The sequence below is a fragment of the Crocuta crocuta genome, unplaced genomic scaffold (genome assembly GCF_008692635.1).
Source record: "Crocuta crocuta isolate KB4526 unplaced genomic scaffold, BGI_CrCroc_1.0 scaffold339, whole genome shotgun sequence".
In the NCBI taxonomy this organism is placed as follows: Eukaryota; Metazoa; Chordata; class Mammalia; order Carnivora; family Hyaenidae; genus Crocuta; species Crocuta crocuta.
The window spans coordinates 4436931-4443050 of NW_027530357.1; positions in this window are offsets into that span (position 1 = coordinate 4436931).

The following is a 6120-nucleotide window of genomic DNA, read 5'->3' on the forward strand; positions in this document are numbered from 1 at the left end:
AGCTGTTTCTTAAAAGCAAACCCCCCCCCCCCTGCAATTTGTTGGGAAGCAAAGGCTCAGAGGTCAGGCTGACTCTGGCTTGAGTCCCAGCTTGGCCATGTGGCAGCTGCGTGACTGCGTACAGGTGTCTTAACCGCTCCATGCCTCAGTTTTCGCATCTGGAAAATGGGGATTTCAAAAAAACTAGGTGGACAGACGGGTTTCACATGGTGCCTGGCGCACAGAGAGAAATTGGTCAGTGCGGGTGGCCTGAGTAGTAGTTAACGGATAGCTTGCTAGTATCTCACGGGGCTTCAGAGCTTACAGAGCCCTTGAACCACAGTCCCCATGGAACCTCCTAAAGTCTGGGAAAAGGAAGCAGACCAGAAGTCATCTCAAGGCGCTACTGGGCAGGAGCCCACATCCAGGATCACTCACAAGGTTCTTGGCAGGCCTCAGGGCCTTGCCTGACTTCCTGCAGAGCCCTCAGCCCCTCCCAACGTGGGCTTCTCCAAGGGGCTGCTCACAGCTTTCCCCAGGGCGGGGGCTCCCAGGGCCCCATGGGTCAACCGCTTTGCAGCCATTGTCTTAATCCTAAGGCAAGGACAGCAGAAGGCAAGGAGACAGAGCTTCTGTCTTTTCGGAACCTAGTCTCAGAAGAGGCATCCATCACTTTAGCTGTACTGTTAGAAGCAAGTCACACCCAAAGAGGGAGGCTTCGCAGGGATGTGGATGTGACCCCAGGAGGCAGGGATCCCTGGGGGCTCTGTGAGGGCCACCTGCCCCAGAGGGACAGCTAGCCAGTCACCGGCTTGAATGCTTTGCCGGCATGGTCCTATACAATCCCGATTTACGAGGGGAAAAAACAAGTCTGCCCAATCCTGTTCCTACCCCTGTTTTATAGGTGAGAAACTTAAGGCTCAGAGCAATCAGGTCACCGGCACCGAAATCAGGAAGAGCGGCTGGAATTTGAACCGTGTTTTTGTCATTGGCATTTTGCTCCACAGAGGTCAGGGCCAATGTCCTTTGGGATCCAGCCGCAGACCGTCTGGGCTGCCCTGAACTTGGGAAGTTGAATATCTGACTAATGGGGTCAGGAAGCCAGCCTCCTGGCTGGTCAGGGGAACCTTGCAAACAAACCGTAATTCAGTAATGCAATTTCCTCGACCAGGGAAGTCTAAGTATTCTGGAGCAAACGTCGTGGCCTGGCTGGCTTGGTCTCATTGGAGGCCAGAAAGTTACGGAGGAGTCGCAGCCAGCCAGCACTGTCTGCTCAGACGGAACTCAGGAGAGCGAAACTGATCGCATTGGGAGAAAGTTGCCTTGGACCCCCAAAGATGGGGAAGCACGGTGGCCTAGCCAAGGAGGCAGAGGGAAAGGGTCTGCTCATCCCTGACCCCAGCAAGCCCAGGGCAGGCAGCCTTCCAGATGTGGGCAGAACTCATACCCAGCAGGGATGAGGACTCACACCCCAGCCAGCCTCGTTCGCCATCCCACCTCTGGCAATATCTGATTGTAGGACCCTAAGCCAGCCGCTGACCCCTCAAAGCCCCAGTTTCCAGAACTGCAAAATGGAAGAGATGGTCATCTAACCTCACAGCACCATTGCCGGCACCCCTCGGGAAGTAGGTGCCAAGCAAACGGTGACTCTTGTTGCATGGGGGACACGCCAGGCAGAGCTGTGTCACTGCCATGCTTGTTTCTCTCATGCCTGGCACAGACTCAGCCCTTAATCACGTGGGGCGAATCGATTAGAGAATCAAGGAAAAATGTAATTTCTGAACAGGGGGAAGGTCAGAAGGTGCACCTTCAAGAGTTGGGACCTTTTCTCAGCTGAGGGTCAACACGAAGTGGGCTGTAAGCCGATGCTACAGAGAGTGTTGGCCAAATGAGTCAATGGCATGAACTCCCTGCTTGGCAATCAGGTGTCCTTCAAGCCCTTCGAGAGAACGTGGGCTGTGGCCAGGTGGGAGGCTGGCTTGGAGCAGCTCTCATCCGTCCTTGAGGGGGCTCCCTCCCTAAGACCCCATGGGGACAGGGATTAATCCGGGCTGCCTGCCATCTGCCAGCTGGACCCTGGACCCTTCGGGACGACCAGTGGCCATTCGCAACTTACTAGAAAACCTGGAATAATGTACTTGCTCTGTGGCCTTGGGAGAAAGACTTGACCTCTCTGAGCTTCAGAAAATGGGACTCATATCAGCTCCTACAGAGCTGTAATACGGACTTGAAGGGGACCCGAGAATCACAGTGCCTGGTGCCTGACATAAATCCTCAGTTACTGGTAGGTCCCCATTCGCTATTAAGAGATGTGCTTCTTTCGAATGATTCTGCAACCCTAAAGATGCCCTTGGGTCTCCGGGAATAAAGCTAGGTGTATTTCTCTGGGAGAGGATCAAGGAGAAGCAGAGTCCTGGGGGGCAGCTCACATGAGGGAGAGGGGACTGGAGTCTTTCTGAAGGCTAAAGGTGGGCTAGGGACAGGTAAGAGAGATCCAGATGTCACCTTGGCACTTCTGAATGTCTGCCATGGATGCATCATGTGGAGGCTCACAGAAATTTTGGTGTTGGCATAGGGGACAAAGAGATTGCCCATCGTAGCTCAGTACTCTAGGGAGAAGCAGTGACAGAGGAGAGCAGGCATGGGGCAGGGAGAGGGACGCTTTCGTGCTCATCAGAGCCCCTGGCACCCAGGAGATGGAAGGCGTGTGTATGTGTGTGTGTGTGTGTGTGAGAGAGAGAGAGAGAGAGAGAGAGAGAGGATCACTGGAAGAGACTTCTCATCTGCCAGGAGGGCTGCCGGCCGAGTTTGGGGGCTGCAGATGGTCAGATATTAAATTCTACATCTGGTGGCTGCACTGGCTGCCCGGGAGAATTCCCCAGAGGCCAGCTCTGGGTTCTGGACAAGCCACTCTGCCCTGACCCGACCCTCCAGTGACCCTCAGACAGGGCTGTGCTCAGCTAATCAGGAGAGTGTTCCCGCTTCCGCCAAGCCCCCCCCCATCCCCCATCCAAGGCACCCACCTCTGCTCTCGCCTGGGGATCTGCTCGTCCAGAGCAGGGGCTAAAAGAACACAGGGGTGGGCATCAGATTCACCAGGGTTTGATCGTGTTCGGGTTCCACTGGGCATTCACCCGGACCCCTCTGAGCCTCTGTTTCCTCTTCCACGATCCCTACGACACAGGGCGTTAGAAAGACAAAACGGGGTCTCTCAGTCTTGATGCTGCTGACCTCTTGGGCTGGATAATCTTTGCGGTGAGGGGCTGTCCTGTGCTTTGTAGGGTGTCTGGCACCACAATGCTTGGCCCTTCCTTGACGTCAACCCACTAGATGCCTGTGGCACCCTGCCCCGACTTGTGGCCACCAAAACTGTCTCCAGACGTTGTCAAATGTCCCCTAAGGGTCAATGTTGTCCCCGCCAAACATCACTGCCACAGGGCGTTTTGTACTCTGCGCCGCACGTGGGGAACACTTGATAGACAGAGGCTAGACCCGACCAACAACCGGGGCGCTCCGAATACTTCCAGGGGCGCGGTAAATGCTCAACACATGGTAGCTCTATTGTCTTGCCGAAGGACCTTTCGAGTCCTTTGAAAGTAGGTTTAAAATAATTTTTTTAATGTTTCTTTTTGAGAGAGAGAGAGAGAGAGAGAGACAGAGCATGAGCCAGGGAGGGACAGAGAGAGAGGGAGACACAGAATCTCAAGCAGGCTCTGAGCTGTCAGCACAGAGCCTGACGCAAGGCTTGAACTCACGAGATGTGAGATCATGACCTGAGTCAAAGTTGGATGCTTAACGGACTGAGCCACCCAGGCGGCCCTGAAGGCAGCTTTTAAAGTCTGTGGTTCAACATGCGCACATCAAGCACGTACAGAGAGCTGCAGGCCAGCCTGGGATGGACACATATGGGGACCCAGCTTAAGTAGAGAAGAGAAAAGGGACCAGGGGATTGAGGGGGGAGGGGGACACAACAGAAACACACACGCATCATTCTCGTCTCCGTGACCTGGTACTTTTCTCTTGCCACTAGTGTCCTAGCGCTCACTTCACATTTATTGACCTTCTACTCTGTTCCAGTGTTCTAAGAACTTGAAACATTATCTCGAGCAATCATCCAGATGACCCTAGGAGGTCACTTCTCTGATTGTGTCTGTTTGCGGGGAAGAGATGAGGGTATTTCAGCAGCTGGCCTGAGGGCTTGTGCTAGAGGGCTTTCCGCAGGGGGGTGGGGGGGCCGCCGCCCTGCAGAGAAGGGTTACCCAGCTGGCAGGTCAGGAAAGAGGGGCTGAGACCTGAGCTGGGTCCCGCTCCTTTCATAGAATCTCTTTCAAGGAAAGGAAGGAAGGAGGGGAGATCCAGGCAGTGGGTACAGCCTGGATAAGGCTCTGAGGCTGGAAAAGTCAGGTTTCATTCCGCAGGAGAGCCGGCTTGTGGGGGAAAGAAGTGCAGAGCAAGGGACAGTAGCAGCCCGCTCTGCCTCTTCCTGGGCCTCTGCCCCGGCTCTGGCCGTGCCAGGTGGGCAGGACCCGCCTCCCGGGCCTCCAGTAGCACATCCATCCCCTACTCAGCCTCATTATGCACGGAGGTGTTGGTACTTGCTGGGCTGGGGTGACTGACAGTTCGGGTTGCCCAGGACTCCGGTGATGGTGGGGGGGGTGTTCCCAGGACGTGGAACTTTCTGTGCCCAAAGCAGGACAATCCTGGGCGAACCAGCAAGGTCAGCCTCCTAGCCGTGGCCCCTTTCCTGGCCCTGTACACATGCCACCCCGGGCTTCTGCCGGCGGGTCAGCCCACTTTCCACCCAGCCAGCCTTCTAAGCCCCCGGGGCCAGGCGGCCCGACAGCTGCTTCCCAGCTGCTTGGCAAAGCGCACCTTCCCCAGGGTGGGAGAATGCGAGAAGAGCCATGGAGACCCAGAGAAGGGGAGGGACTTGCTCAGGGCCATGCAAGAGCCAGCAGCAGATCTGGGACTGGAGGCCAGGTCTTCTGGAAAAGCAGAGTAATTTCCACTCAGATGTGAAGGAAAATAATGGCAATAACTGAGGTTTATCAAGCTCTCACCACGTTCCCAGCCTCACACTGAATACTTCACCGGCAACATAGCACTAAAGGCCCATCCTGACCCCAAAAGTCTTTTCTCATCAAGATCCTTTTTACAGAAGGGGAAACTGAGGCACACATACGTTAAATGATGGGGGCAAGATTCACACCCAGGAAGCCAGACACCACAGCCGGGGGAGGCAAGCATTGTGCCACACGGCCTCGGGGGAATAGCATCTCACCCGGCCCCTGATTGCATTGCTCTGGACAGTGAGACCCTTGCACAGTGCGGAACACACACACACATACACACCCCTTTCTGGGTCTTTTGCCCCATGGGACACTTCCCTGACACCAGAACAGTCACATCTGGAATGGGGGTTTTCTACTTGAGGATTCCCCAGAAGGGAGCCATGCTTACCTTCAATAATGACTCGCTAATGCTGGCATTTCCAGCACTGCGGGAGGCTGAGCAATGATGGGCAGGGACAGGGCGCCTCTCCCTCCCACCTTGTGGCAACTAGTAATTCTCTTTGTAACTACAGGGATCTGGCACAGCAGGGGACAGGAGGCAGGGGTGAAGGAGAGATGGCATGCATTCAGAACTCTTTTTTTTTTTAATTTTTTTTATTTATTTCTAGGAGAGAGAGAGAGACAGCGCGAGCAGGGGAGGGTCAGAGAGAGAGGGAGTCACAGACTGAAACAGGCTCCAGGCTCCGAGCCGGCAGTCAGCACAGAGCCCGACGCGGGGCTCGAACCCACGAACCGCGAGATCATGACCTAAGCGAAAGTCGGACGCTTAACCGACTAAGCCACCCAGGCGCCCCTGTCAGAACTCTTTATTTGCAACCCCGTTAGGCATCGGAGAGCCAGCCAGTCATGAACATGACACAGAGACAGAGAGGCAGCCAGGGAACCAGAGGACTGTGGTCTATGCCGGGTTGGAGGTGAGCCCAGGGGACTCAGAAACACAGAGGGGGCACTCACCCTAGTCTCTAGAGGTAAGAGAGGTCTCCTGGAGGAAGTGATATCTCAGCTGATATCTGAAGGAGAAGTGGGGTTTAGCCAGGTAAAAAAGGGTAGGCAGGTGTTTCAGGCATAA